Raw genomic sequence first — 15,387 nt, 5'->3', positions numbered from 1 at the left:
CCGGCGACCGCGCCACCGCGCCCCACCGCGCCCGGGCCTCGCCGCCGCCGCCCCGGTCGCCGTCCCTCGCCGCCGCCTCCCTCACCGGCCGGCGTGCCTCGCCAAGTCCGGCGAGCCCTCCAACTCCGGCCTCCGTCGTCTTCAACCCCGGCGATCCTCGAAATCCGCGCCGGATCTAGATCTGAAAATATCCCCTCGGTTGACTTTTTCCCTCCGAACCCTAATTTTTGTGCTATCTTTGACCTGCCGTATCTCCGCATCCGTAGCTCCGATTTGGGCATATAGCATATCAAAATGTTCGCCTCGACGAGTACATCATTTCATTCCATTGCATCATTTGCATTTGAGTTCGTCTTGATGCCCGAAATGCTGTTAGAAGGAGGCTTCATGAGTTAATTGTCAGATCTGCTTGTTCATCTTAGACTTTTGTCATTTTTGCCATGATTATTGTGTGCATGATATGCCTGTGAGTCCTTCACATGTTTTGTTAAGCATTTTGTTATCTTTCTGGAGGTGCAACCCATGCATTTTTGTGATGTGTGTGGTGACTTGTGCAAGCTTGCAAATTGAGGCACCCGGTAAATCTGTTTTCAGGGACTTAGTACTTTTCACTAAGTCTGGGATTATTTAGTTCATGATGCCATATGTTCAGCTTGTTTCCTAGTGATCCGTGCCTCTTTTGAGGATGATCAGTAAAGGAGTTTATCATGTTATGCTCTATCCGTCCATGTCTTTGTTTGCAATTATGGAACAACCTAGCTTGAGTCAATCGAGCTCTACTTTTGCTTCATGGTGAATCTGGGCAGACCGTCAACTCGTTTGCGATTTTGCCGGCGTTGTTGTGGTTGATTCGTGCATGCTATGCCATTGTTCTTGCCATATCTAGCTAGCATTTTGTGTCTTCTTAATGGTTATATGCTTGCCTTGCCATGACTTTCACTGTAGTGAGTGCATCGAGCTCGTTTACATGCCTTCGTGAGTTATGTTTCAGCATGTTCCAGTTTTCACCAAGTCTGAAAATTGATTGTGTTTTAGCTATGTTCGTGGGCTTGTTAGTATATTTTGTGAACCCTTTTGGCCCCAGGTCACTTTGGGTATTTTGTTAAGCTTGTTGAGTAGCTCCATGCCACGTTCTTCCTTGTCATAATCAGGTCATGTATCATGTTGTTTTGCTGCTCCGAAGAGGGCTTCGTGATCTGAAATTTCAGACAAGTATTAATTTCACCAAGTCTGGAATCTGTTTTGCATTTGCGTTTTTGCCATGCTTGTTTGAACCTTATAATGGATGAATTGGCCGTAGCTTAGTGCTAGACTTTTGTTAAGCATCTTGTGTGCATCCCTGTCATGTATTTTGTTGTCATGTTTGGTGGCTGTAGCATGTTCGTTTCGTTGCATTTAGATGCCTACTTGCTGTAAATTGCAGACCGGTGTCATTCTTAAAACGTTTGCCATTTCCAAACCGTAACTCCGATTCCGGCGTTCTTTATATCGTTTTCAAGCGATTTCATCTCATCTTTCCAGTGGCACCCTTGGAATTCCAAGTTGAGGCCAGGTTCATGCATTTCCTGTCATATCTTGCATTTTGCATCCCGCATCGCATCCCGCATAGCATATCATCATTTCATCATATTGCTTGGTCTTGCACGTGGTTGATTGTATCCTTGTTGCTTGTTTGTCTTGTTGGGTAGAGCCGGGAGATGAGTTCGCTAACGAGGAGCCCGTTGAGTTTGCTTGTGAGGATCCAGTCAACTCTGACAACTGTGCAGGCAAGATGATCATACCCTCGAAATTACTACTATCTTTGCTATGCTAGTTTGCTCGCTCTTGCTATGCCAATGCTACGATGCCTACCTTTTGCTTGTCAGCCTTCCAATTGCTATGTTGAACCTCTAACCCACCATGTCCTAGCAAACCATTGATTGGCTATGTTACCGCTTTGCTCAGCCCCTCTTATAGCGTTGCTAGTTGCAGGTGAAGTTTGAAGCCGTTCCTTGTTGGAACTTTTATTTACTTGTTGGGATATCATTATTTTGCTATGTTATCTTAATGCATCTATATACTTGGTAAAGGGTGGAAGGCTCGGCCTCTCGCCTAGTGTTTTGTTTCACTCTTGCCGCCCTAGTTTCCGTCATATCGGTGTTACGTTCCCGGATTTTGCGTTCCTTACGCGGTTGGGTTATAATGGGAACCCCTTGATAGTTCGTCTTGATTAAAACTTTTCCAGCAATGCCCAACCTTGGTTTTACCATTTGCCACCTAGCCTTTTCTTTCCCTTGGGTTCCGCAGACTCAAGGGTCATCTTATTTTAACCCCCCCCCCTGGGCTAGTGCTCCTCTGAGTGTTGGTCCAAACCGTCAGCCGCCGGTGGCTACCAGGGGCAACTCTGGGCTGGCCTACAGGAAGTTTAGACAATCTGAGTGTGCCCTGAGAAAGAGATATGTGCAGCTCCTATCGGGATTTGTCGGCACATTCGGGCGGTGTTGCTGGTCTTGTTTTAACCTGTCGAAGTGTCTTGAGTTACCGAGATACCGAATCTGATCGGAATGTCTTGGGAGGAGGTCTATTCCTTCGTTGACCGTGAGAACTTGTCATGGGCTAAGTTGGGACTCCCCTGCAGGGATTGAACTTTCGAAAGCCGTGCCCGCGGTTATGGGCAGATGGGAATTTGTTGATGTCCTGTTGTAGATAACTTGAACCTTAATTTAATTAAAATGAATCAACTGAGTGTGTTGCCGTGATGGCCTCTTCTCGGCGGAGTCCGGGAAGTGGACACGGTGTTGGAGTAATGTTTGCGCAGGTTGTTCTCTAGCTTCTCGCTCGTGCTTTGCCTCCTCTTCTCGCTCTCTCTTTTGCGAATAAGTTAGCCACCATACTTGCTAGTCGCTTGCTGCAGCTCCACTCATATTTTTACCTTGCCATACCTATAAGCTCAAATAGTCTTATCGCGAGGGTGCGAGGTTGCTGAGTCCCTGTGGCTCACAGATACTATAACTCCAGATGTAGGTCCAGGTGATTCCGCTCCAGGTGACGAGTACGAGCTCAAGTGGGAGTTCGACGAGGACTCTCAGCGTTACTACGTGTCTTTTCCTGATGATCAGTAGTGGTGCCTAGTTGGGGTTTGATTCGGGGCCTTATCGCATGTTGGGTTCTTTTCTATTTTGGCGCCGTAGTCGGGCCATGAGTGTTTGAATGATGTAATGTTATTTATGTACTTTGATTTGACGTGGCGAGTGTAAGCCAACTATGTTCTCCCCTTTATTATTCATATTACATAGGATGTTGTGAAGATTGCCTAACTTGCGACATATGCCTTCAATGCGATTATATCTCTAAGTCGTGCCTCGACACGTGGGAGCTATAGTCGCATCGAGGGTGTTACAGGGAGAGGCGACAGCGTGGGCGGCTTGTCCCTTCCTTCCACGCCTTCTGCCCTGCTGAGAACGTGCGCGCAAAAAGAAGAGTGAAGTCTGTATTAAACCTTAAATTCATAGGCCTCGTCGGAATTGAACCTCAACCTTCAGATCCCTGAAATTGATACCCTGTATTCCGTAATCTCGGTCTTATTTCGACATTCGACCAGTTTAGTCCAGTTTGGTGCGTTGGAATAATGAGAATCCTGGCCGGGATCACTGTATACTCTTGCTGACGATAGGGGCACACGTCATATTCTTCTCTCCCTCAAGCTCTAACTTTGCTTCAGCACGCTCCACCGTCATGCATGTGTTGTCACACTGCGGCTGCACCATGTGTTGCAGAAGACCATTCGGTGCGTGCGACCCAGGAACTCATCACCGACGAACCCAAATATGAAAATTGGAACGAAACTTGACTAGTGAGGAGCAACGAGCAGAAAAAACCAATGAATACGTGGTGACCAGGAAGATTGTTCAAGGAACATATGCCTCCGCCAACCGCACCATTTGTGCCACGAACAGCTGCGGCGCCCGCAGCACCATCTCCACGAACTGCGGACGAGGACGAGCACGTGGACACCGGCGGCCGGCGGCCGGAGCACGTCCTCCCGCAGCGCCCACCCCCTACAACCCCACGTTAGCGCATGGCCGCCTCGATCGAACCTGTCCGGCAGCCGCATCGGCTCGTTTGCAGTCACCAATACCGGGTCATACCACCCAGAGGAACTGCACGCCGCTGCCGGCGATGACCCACGTCACGCCGTCTCCACCAGGGCCGGCACCGACTTGCACGCCAGGCCACCGAAGGTCATGTACGCCACCGATACCGTAGGCTGCATCCAGCCACTCCAAGTGGCTTCGGTTCTGCCCAAAGTTTCAGATCGCGGGCGAAAACAGCGCGATCGCGGCGCTGTTGCCTGCTAGAGCCCTTCCCGCGAGGCAATCCCGTAGAAAACGCGATCTGCCGCTAACCGCGCGATCGCGCGCGAAACGGCGCTATTTAACTTCGTTGTCGCTGCAAAATCGCTGGCATGGGCCGAAAGAGTGAAACACAAGGGCCCAAAGGCCCAAAACAGACCAGAAACGGCCCAAATTTCGCGATGGTATATAAAACCTCCTCCAGAAAACCTAGATCGTGTCCCCCCATTCCCTTCTCTCCCTCCCACTAAAAAGTTTGCGACGGCTGCGCTGTTCTTCCCATCAGCGCCGACTGCTGCTTCGTTGGAATCCAGATTCGGTTGTGGGGGAGGTGGAAAGACGACCGGCGACGAAGGGCCTCTGGACGACGCCGCCTCTACGACCACGATGACATCTCAGTCTCACTCTCAAACGGTTCCAGCAGCCGGGGCAAGCACATCGCGAGGTACAAGATTCCTCTGATTCCTTAGCTCATTTGTAGAATATTCAGACTTGTTTGTTGATTCAGATTGTAGGCTCTGGGATTCATACTTGTTTGTTGATTCAGATTGTAGGCTCTGGGATTCAGAATGAATGGATCATTGGTGTGGTACCAAGTGGTGATGAAGAACAAGTTGAAGTTGAACTGCTGCAGATCTCAGATCTCTTCTATACTTGTTATGTTCAAATTTATATTGAGAATCCTCTGTTTTTTACTGAAAATACCCTGTTTTCTGAGAAAAACACGCACATGTATTAGTATAGATTTGTGATATACATGCATAAGTACTGTAGTCGCGAAATGGGTTAGCGGCCGCTATAGCCGGCGATAGCGGCTGTAGCGTTGGCATAGAGCCAGCCGCTAAATGCCTTAGCCCGCGATCTGAAACTTTGGTTCTGCCACAGTAGGCTGCTGGCGGCGGCGGCGGGCCGATGTCGCCCTTCCACATGTAGCTGTCTCGCGCGGGTCGTGTTCCCCAGTCCAGGACAGGCCCGTCGGGTTCACGCCGGGCCGCGTAGTTGCTTCGCAATCTCGGGGAGAGGAAGTTGCCTTCTGTGCCACACTGCCACCACTGGCGCTGTACCACGGGATTGGGATAGATGATACATATGACATGTGGGCCAATGTAGTCAGCCACAGTAACAAATGACCCGATCGGGAATGCCTTTTTCCCGGTGTGCCAAACTAATCCAGGGTTGAGGTTGACTGGGATATGTGAGTATAGGGTATCGACTTTAGGGATTGAGAAGTTACGGTTTGATCCCGATGAAGTATATGAATTCAAGGTTTATAATAGACTTCACTCCAGAAAGGATGAACCGGTCCAGAGCTCCTTCCTCCAATCCATTGCACTACCTCTCTTCCTGCTCCTTCCCTCCTTCTCACCCCATCCTATGTATTTTCAATTTGTTTGCTAAATAATACTCCATGGTGCTTGCACGCCCATGGATCTGGAAGTAGACATTTTAGTGCTTTTCCTATTCCATTATCTGCTCTTTATTTTTTTTGCTAAGGGTACTGTTTTTCTGCGTGGAGGATTAGGCTGGTTATATAGTCAGATTAAGAGTTCTGCTCTGAGACATACTGTGCTAAAGAACTAATTATTTTGTACTCGACCCCTCTGCGATGGGACTTTTCGTGGCAGTACATTCTTTGTGCCCTTGCCAGGAATATCTGACGTGCGTCATGACACAAGCAGTTTTTGAGGTAAATATTACTCTCTCTGGCTCAAAAAGCACTTAGATTTTATAAATTGATAGCTTATATCATTGTCCAAAGCTGCGAAGCACCATGCTCGATTGGTGGACTGCCGCTTGAGAACAAGCTTTTTACTCTCTCTGGCTGTGTGCGTTGTTTTTCTCTGGATTTTTTTTATATGTAGTCTGATTTATTCCTTTTTTTATGTTGCTTGGTACTGTATAAGCATAACCTGGCACACTAATCTGTCTTATTGTTAGAGTTTCTTTATGGATGGATTTGCTTGAGTTACTGGAATATATCTGCTCGATTCACTGCACTGTGTTTACATTCACACTGATCGTAGCTGCAACTTAAGATCTACTCCCTCCGGCCCACAAAACAAGACATTTTTGCAAGCTATCTTAGCTTGCAAAAACATCTTATATTATGCGACGGAGTGAGTAATTGGCCAGGATAATTCTGACGACCTAGCAAAGGGTGCAGTTTTTATTATTGTGCTAAAAATGCTGGTGCCATGCAAATTAGGCCAACGCGGTGGTCTTGAACTCAAGTGATCTTTGCTGGCATTACTCCCATCTACTTTTAAAATTAACTTTAATGATATTGATAGGTTAAGGGGTCATTCATCAGGAGAGGTGTTGGAGCGGAATCCCATGTGTAGCTATTGTTGCCCCATCAACTATGTAGTTGCCTCTTTTTGAACACTTTAGTTCCAGTGAGGATCTATTAGTAGTGCCAATCCATTTTAGAAACAACAACATTGATTAGTTTCTTAATTTTGTGTAATGTATTCACTTTAGGACCAGAAAACTGAACCTCGACACAATGACATACTTCACCGGCTTAATGTTTCGGAAAGTAGTGTCTACTCTCGGGTGTACTACACCCGGTTTTGTCCAAAAATAAGTGGCTACCCTCAAATGTTTGAGGTTCTTGCAAATTTCATTCAAAAATAACATCCCTTGAGCTCTCACGAAAAAAAAATCACTGCTCAAAGTTTTGTGCACTGTTTGAGCAGCGATTTTTTTTGTGGGAGCTCCTCGGATGTTATTTATGGATTAAATTTTTCTAGATTCTCTAACATTTGATAGAATTTGATGTCGCAATATTTCAGATTTTTTGGATATACTTCCTCCGTTTGGAATTACTTGTATCGGAAATGGATGTACCTAGTACTAAAATACGTCTAGATATACCCATTTCTGCGACAAGTAATACCGAACGGAAGGAGTAGTTTGGTAGCGTTTTCTGATCTTTTCGGCAACTTGTGTGTAGTACACCCGAGAGTAGAAAATCCACTCTCATTTCTTAACTATTCATACATTTGCAGCTATGTTTCACGTGCTCACTTCTACGTATAGGCAATTGCTTTAGAGTCGCTTAACACGGCCACTGTTGATTGGGCATATAAATGAGTGTAAAATTGAGAGCATCAAGCGTTGAGAATGGTTAGCATCTACATTTTTAGTAGATTGGATGTGTCTTGGTAGATTGGACAGACAAATGAGTGTAAAATTTATGAGCATGATAAGTGGTCCATGTAAATTTGAAAAAAGTTGTATGATGTACTACTAACTAATATCTGAACATGCCACTCTGAATTCTGAAATGACCAGATATGATCTTTTGTTTGTCATGTATGTTGTTACCGAGTATTGTAGTTAAGCGGGTTGTAGTAATCTTACCGAATAGTACTTCTTTAGCACGGCATTCAGTGCCATGTGTATCGTGGACGTCCTCTAGCTTTGAGATCGAGCAGAATCACTGATGCATCTGACACTTGAAGACTTTTAGGATCGTATCTCCACCATATGAAACCTTACGTGTACATGGACCGGCTCAGTTTACTCTCCCCTCCCTCCTCCCTTTGCAGTCACTAGATGATCTCTTGTTTTTGTACCATGGGACACCACTTCGGCTCTTGTTCGGTGTGAACATGTGATGCATATGCGCCTGGTTTTTGTGATCCCATTTTCTCCATCTGCAGAACACTTGGCCTGCATTTCGTATTCACACTACCATTCTGCTTTTTTCCAATCGCCTGTAGGTCTTCAACTTTGTCCATACCCTTCTCTTCCTCCAGGTGGCATTTCAAAAGTATAGATTTTGTATTTTTTTTTCTTTTGTCGGCCATTATTGCCATGCCGAGCATTTTTTTTCCTGGCCGGCACGATAGATGTGAACGCACGAGAGGGAGACAGCCAAAGCACGGCTGACCGGTACGAACTCATTAAATGTTGTTGTAAAAAAATTTCTCCATACCAAATCGCACAACATCACACCGCTGTTCCTCCCAATCTTCTTCATCGCCTAGCTTAGTCCATTGCTAACTCAGCCGCGCCCAATGAAACCACCTGGCCACCATGGCCGGCACACGGGAGGCGCCACCCACCGCCCGCCCCAGCCTCAAGCAAGCGTCGTCACCGGGTTCGTCCACAACTCGTACCACCACCACCTCTCCCCTCCTCCTCCTCTCCGCAACCATTTTTGCAATGCTTGCTTTAAGAAGCATCCTTACATTATCTACAGGCATTTAGGCACTGCCCCGTAAAAAGCTTGAAATTTAGTCTACGCAGATTTGCAAGTTTTCCCCCAATCGACCTAGTCTTGACAATACAGAACCTCACCCTCTTAAATTGTCCATCATATTCCTAGGGTATGGAGGGATCCGATCCGCGGATTATGGTTACTAGGGAAGATCTACAGATCTGCAATGCCAATCCAACGCTCACATCTAGGATTTCTCTCCAGAAGTTCTGTTGTATTGTTTCTCAGTTCGACCACCAGAAACGCGAGTTGGCAAAGGAAATTGATTTCAGTGGACTGCTGGAAATCAAAATATCTCACAAGACAAATCTAAAGTTCAGTTCATTCTTAATGGAGAGACTCGGCCCTTTAACCTGAAAGGTTGATCTTGGCATGGGAAGGGAGATTGAAATCACAGATCTAGATGTCCAACACATTTTTGCGTTGCCGAACGGCAGCAGGTTGATACCCCCAGGTCACACAGAAATTTCAGAGCCATGCATTGAGTTTACCAAGCCAGCATCCACATTCAGCTCTAGGGTGTTCATGGTCTCAAGGCCCTAGAATCTGTTCTACTGCTACCCCTTGGAGAGAACTCATCTCGTCTGCTGAGAGATTGCTTATGTTGTTTTCTCTATTGGGCACGTCTTAAACCCATCTGGAAAGCACGACTACACTAGCGTAGAATACTGGGCTGCGTTGGTCGTTCCATCGGAGATTAATTCATTCAACTGGTGCTGATATGTACTCGACAAAATATCTATCTCCAGCTCCTGCATTCCACAGAACATGTACCCAAGAATCAAGGTTTTCGATCGTGGAATGATCAAGAGGGCCATTCAAGCAGTAACACATAACGCATTTGGCGGCACGGCGTTCTTCGGTCCAAATGTAAGCAACCATGCTTTGGACACTTGTTTGTACACATGCCCTGTCTATTCCCTTTTTCGCATTATGTTCTTTCTAGTAACAACACATTTTTATATGCAACGAACCAACACTTTTTTTCTAATGCAGTGTCAATTAATCGGAGATGCACTGGAATGCAGCACCCGGCTAGCACTAGATGATGCCCCTGGACATGGCAGGTGTGCAATAAATCCTCAAACTATCCCATCCACTGTAGATCGTCTAGCAGAACCATTGTCACCAATCATTTTTGGCAACAGAGCTTGCCCAGCTGACTTTGCTAATCATATGCATAGGAAGTACCCTAACATGGTAAGCAATAGATCAAAATATCATTTATTTGATGAAACACTGTAGTATGCATTACCTTTTCATGCATTACCTTTTCTAGGTGAGCTCATGCTCAACCAGTGTTAGTCCACCTGTCGACAGAAACCTGGGTACAGTGTTAGTCCACCTGTCGAGTTGCCCTTGGCAGAGCAGAAGAGCAGACTAATTTCGTTCAAGCGGGTGATTTCATACACAAGGCAAGTTTACCTCTTGGAACTGCACTTTCATATACCCCCGCCCGCCCTCCCCCGCACTCCTCTGCACAACACCTCCGCTCTCAGTCACAACTCCTGCCACCGTCGCTCAGAGAGAGGCACCAAGGGCTCAAGGTAAAAGTCACTTACTGTTTGTTGCGTCTCTTCTGTTATCGATTCTACTTTTGTGATGTCAGTACTTCAGGCCTTGCAAATGGGGAACGTGGTTTCTGCCGTGAAGAACTGGCAGGCCTCCGATCTCCAGAAGGGTCTGGTTTTCGCTTTCGCAGGTGTTATGTGGCCCTAATTATTAGGCTTGAATATCCAAGATTTCTCAGAGTCATGCATAACTTACCTTCTTTGCCCCCTCAACTATGATTAGCCTCCTCAACATTCTTCATCAAGCTCCGCCATTGACTGGCACGCATTCATCAACCACACGCCCCTCCTGATCAAAAATCAAAATGTATTTAGTAGAAACTTCTTTTATAAACGACCTAACGAGCTTTCACCCTGTTATGAAAAATTTCCCTAACTTGCTCACCACCATGCTCGCCAACTCCAGCAATGGACCCCGTGCACTGCCCAAGGACGGAGTCCTGCTTATTCAGGTTAAGCGCGTGAATATCTTGAGTTTCAATGTGGTAAAAATTTGTTTTTTTGTCACTTTCATATAACTTTTTTCTGCTGGAATCAACTAACCTCACAGATGAGCTCGTCATTAGCCGACCTATCTTGTTCTCTATTGGTTACAAATTTCTCTTTGACATCAGTCCATGCGCCGCCGCCTTTTTTTTGGCATGCAATGGCAAACTGATGAAATATCTGAATTGAAAATCTGGAACAAATCTACGATTTTTATAAATAACTAGAACTCACCTCTAATAGCCAGCTCAGCAACGCGCTTGTCTTGGGAGGACACATGGCTTGCATATTCGCCTCGCTCCTCTCCCCGTGCTTGACATCGTTTTCAAAAGAACTCAACCTCTATATATAGCCCAGCTAGAACGTCGAGGCTCTATTCAGATTCAAATTTTTACGAATTTGTGGAACAGTTCTAACCCACACATGTGCACACGCTCCTTTTTTTAACGCATTGCGAGCACACATGCACATTGGTTTTTCTCCACCCTTTAGTCAATGCATTATATGAACTTTTTTTTTGCGGGGGAATGCATTATATGAACTAAACGGACATAGCCAACCTTCATTGTTCGAACACATTGAATCAGAGGTGGTTAAAGTTTTGTCAGTCTCAACCACTCTGATGCACTCCACTACCATTGAAGTCAAACCCCACCCCGGCCATCTAGCTATAGGCATACGAGCCGCGTGGAGTTGCCTTCTCAACCCAGCCGATGGACGATGGCCGTACACGCATCCTCTGTCCGAAAGCCGTCGAGCCCGCTCTGTTTGGGCCGACCCAGCCCAGGCGGACGAAACATCAGAAACGCAGTCCAACCCAATGCGAGACAGATCGCAAGAACCGACTAAGCTGGCTCGTCCATCTCTGGTGGAAGCTGCTGCATGGAGTTGTGATTGGCTACTCGGTGTTACCTAAACTGTTTTCGCCAAAAAAACGCATATCGTTACCCATGGAGTTGTGATTGGCTACTCGGTGTTCGAAGCAAGAAACAAGCTGCTATGAAACTGCTAACCTTTCACCCCGTCGTCGCCAATGAACTCCATTAGCTTGCAGAACGAGGGCTGCCCCGTTGTGTGGAGGCGGGGGAAGAAAGTGGTACTGTGTTGCAGCCCTGCTGCCGGCACACATGTTTCAACCACATTTTTCGTAACCTAAAAGCACGAACTGTTCAGTCCCGACTATTGCGTCCATGCGCGCGCCAGCTGGCCCTTGATCAGCGCCCTCGTCGGCTAGTAACCTGTGCACGTACAAGCAAAACGCAGGAACATATAATACCCCAGCCACTCAACTGTTCTGCCATCGATGGACACCGGCTCACATTCGAGGAGACAGCACTGTTTCGTTCATCACGCGTCTTGAGTAGGGCTTGACACGAGCCGAGCCGAGCCGAACCGAGTTCAGCCCGAGCCTGGCTTTGGCTCGCCTAAAGCGAGCCAAACTCGGCTGGATGAATGAGCCTGTTTCTGGAGGCTCGGCTCGGTCCAGCCCGATCAGCTCGCTATGTGTGTGTATACCTGTGTAGTATGTGTGCTTGCGCACATCCGTAAGTAGCAGCCAGAGGAGGGCAAGGACGGGAGTGAGCCAGGTAGGTCATACCTGCTTGTGCCTCCAAGTGAGCGACGAACGGCGGCATCCAACGCGGCGACAAATGCTGGGGACGGCAACAGAAGCTTGGCTAGGCACCATGTGAGTGGGGAACGGCGGCGTCCAACGCGGCGACGAAAGGGCATGTTCGTCGTCGGTCCGGAGAGCGAGCCTTCCAGTGTCGGGCGCGGCGAGGACGACGCCGGCATCGGGCGCGACAACGAGAAGGACGGCTTCAGGTGGTGGCGAGAGCGGCAGAAACCCTAGCGGCATGGGGGAATTTTGTGAGGAGAGGACCGAGAAGGCCGGCGTCGGGTAGTCGAGGCAATGCTTCGTAGTGGGCTTGGGCTACTCGCGTTGGCTGCTGTCTTTACACTGGGCTGCAAATTCCTATAAAAAACGAATTGGGCTTTGAAACGAGCCACCGAGATGGACCGAGCGAAAACAGGCTCGGCTCGCTCGCCAGACGGGCCGAAAGTTGCAGCTCGGCTCGGCCTATCTTTTTATCGGGCCGAGCCAAAAAGCTCGCTCGAGCGTCCAGCCCTAGTCTTGAGCCATGTATATACATCTGTGCCGAGCTCGTACAACATACTGTGGCAGGCACAATTTATTGCCCACCCGCACTTACGTCAGAATAACGATCTTAGCGCTTCAACGAGTGATAGAGATAAGGTGCACCAAAGAAGCCGTGTGCAGAAAATCCACTTCGTAATCTTACACTTTATATGGATGGTGTGCAAGTTAAAGGTCTGAAAGTTATTGTGCTGAACTCTTATACGTAGGTCAGGTTAAAGATCCCATGTTAGTTTGCTTGGTTTATGTTCAGAAGGGACAGTACAATATTGTTTAAGTCAAGTATTTATATATTCTGATTACTGCTTTATTATTTATCAACCGAGGCATCATTGTTGTGTGCACTTCTTACTGAAGATGATCCTAGTGTTATTTGTTTGAGAAAAGAAAGAGATGGCCCGACCTCGATGTGCACTTATTAATTGAGTCGGGCTTTATATCATCATATCTGCACACACACAACTTTTTCTATAATTATTCACCGGCATAGTCTCTTGTTATTAGATGATGAACTTATGTTATTATTCCAAGGATTTAAATCTATCCACCTTCTCATGGCCCACTACTCCAGTATATGTGTATATTACACGTTAACACAGAGAATAGTATGATGGCCTTTTAACTGTTTAGTGAGCCTGTTATCAGTTAACCGACTGCTCCTCCTTCTGGTTTATGGCAGGGCTTAATGGTAGCGCTGGTTCTCTCATACTCGCCATCCTCACTGCATCTGTCACTTTCAGTGCCATCTCTGTTTCCCTCCACTATGCCCCCAAGGCCAAGGTTTGCACCTTTATCATTTCAGTTGTCTTTTGGATAGCTCCTTTTTTTCATTCTTGACAAAGTACAGATAATTTTATTTATTTGGATACGCTAGGTGCCTAGATGGTTATTAACAAGCAGAAATCTCGATTTTTCAGGTACGCACATACAACAGGGGTTGCGATGAAAGATGTCTTTCCATCTAGCTCCTTTACTGGTCTGTACCAGGTGATGAAGATGGCATGCCTCTATTTGATTAAAACAACTGGTTAATACCTAGAGCTGCATTTTCAACATTGCATTTCAAAATTAAATGAGGAACCATTTTTTGTTTGCAATCTTGAGGTTTATAGTCTGAATCAAAACTTTAAAGCAAGAAGTAGGCTTATACTTGAGGTTTGTGTTTTTTTTAACTTTGAGGAGCAGAGGAGAACAAGTCCATGCTAGAACCAGCCAAGGCACCGTCACACTGATAGTCAAACCACCAAGGTACCAAAATGAATCGTGTATTGACTTCTCCAATTTTTCATGTTCTTTGGCTACAACACTTAATTATCATGACGACCAGGAGTTGAGGGCTGAACCTTGTGCTTCGCATGGTGGAAGCAATCGAAAAAGATTGAGGTTGCTTGTTCCTAGGAGGTTACCATCGAGACACACGGGCCATCGATCACATGTTTTTTAAATGCGTCTTTAGAGAATAAGATGTCAGATTATGTTTCTTATAAATGTTTTACTTCCTTGACAATAACTCATTCGGTTGTCTTTTGTATATGATATAATATATTCCATTGTTATCATCTTTTTTTATAGTTCCTCCAATGTGCCAACTATAGTTTTTTGGATGAACCAACTATCCATGCTATCTTTGTAAGAAAATCAGAAGATTTTGAGCAATAGCTATGTATTTATATGACAATGATCATAGATCCTTTTAGACAAGTATTGTCTTTCTTAACATGTGTAAAGTCGCTCAAGGTGATTGTAATGTCATTCAGATATACACCAGGTTCTCTTTGATCCAAAATGCAATGAAGATAATAAAATGATGTTTACAAACTACAGTTGATATTATATACTTATCTATAATTTAGTACCCCTAAAGTTATTGGAGAAATGCAATGCGCTTCAAGTAAGTCTTGGTCTAAACCTCCAAGTGTGAATTGGTACTTGCCACTGCTTTTGTCGTGACGGCAGATATATGATCATTGATGTTAATAAATGTTGTTACAAGTTCCATAGCCTAAGTGGCTGCTTAAATCTATCTGTACCAAGAAAGAAAAACCTTATAAAAACACTAATGGTGCACATTTTGAAAGACAATTATTTCTTAGTTTTTCTTGCTTAAATCTATCTGTCTTGAAAGTTCTTTTTGAATTAATATTACTCCATACTATGCATTTTATTCCTTATGTGAAAATATCAATATGCATGTACAACATTACCGGGTTATGCTCAAGGTCAGAACTTCAAGTAAGTAGCACTAAATGATGTTTCATCAAAGTTAAAGAGAATTTTCATTATGTCCCATACGTTACATGTATGTTTGGTTGCATGCTAATTATACTACATGAGCTAATTTCTGCTCAGGTGCAAATAGTATAGATCAGTATATATAAACATTATAAAAGGTGGATTATACTAACCTCGGCAGTACACTAAACAGGAAACAGAAAAGATATGTTTATACTTGCAAAATAATTGTACTTCCTAACGAATGCCAAATTGTTTCAAGTTTCAATCATTCTGTTTTATAGTTTGATTGTAAAATCAAGTGTAACTAGGATGTCAAGATGTTACTATTATTTTGTATTAGGATTTATAGAGCCTGAGCATGCGCATGCATCAGGTTTG

General features: G+C 45.5%; 1 long non-coding RNA gene across 2 annotated transcripts; it reads left to right on the top strand.

Moving 5' to 3' along the window:
• Window positions 1-4,558: 4,558 nt before the first annotated feature.
• On the top strand, window positions 4,559-14,452 carry LOC125517336. Of its 2 annotated transcripts, XR_007287557.1 has the most exons (6): window positions 4,559-4,776; window positions 4,879-6,018; window positions 13,454-13,554; window positions 13,692-13,761; window positions 13,960-14,022; window positions 14,102-14,452. It is a non-coding gene; the product is annotated as an uncharacterized LOC125517336 (long non-coding RNA). The 2 variants fall into 2 exon arrangements; XR_007287556.1 differs by having other exon boundaries at window positions 13,692-14,022.
• Window positions 14,453-15,387: the final 935 nt, after the last annotated feature.

This window comes from Triticum urartu, chromosome 6, assembly GCF_003073215.2.
Source record: "Triticum urartu cultivar G1812 chromosome 6, Tu2.1, whole genome shotgun sequence".
NCBI classification, from domain to species: domain Eukaryota; kingdom Viridiplantae; phylum Streptophyta; class Magnoliopsida; order Poales; family Poaceae; genus Triticum; species Triticum urartu.
Note: the sequence above shows the minus strand (reverse complement) of the source record. Positions and strands in the feature narration are given on the sequence as shown.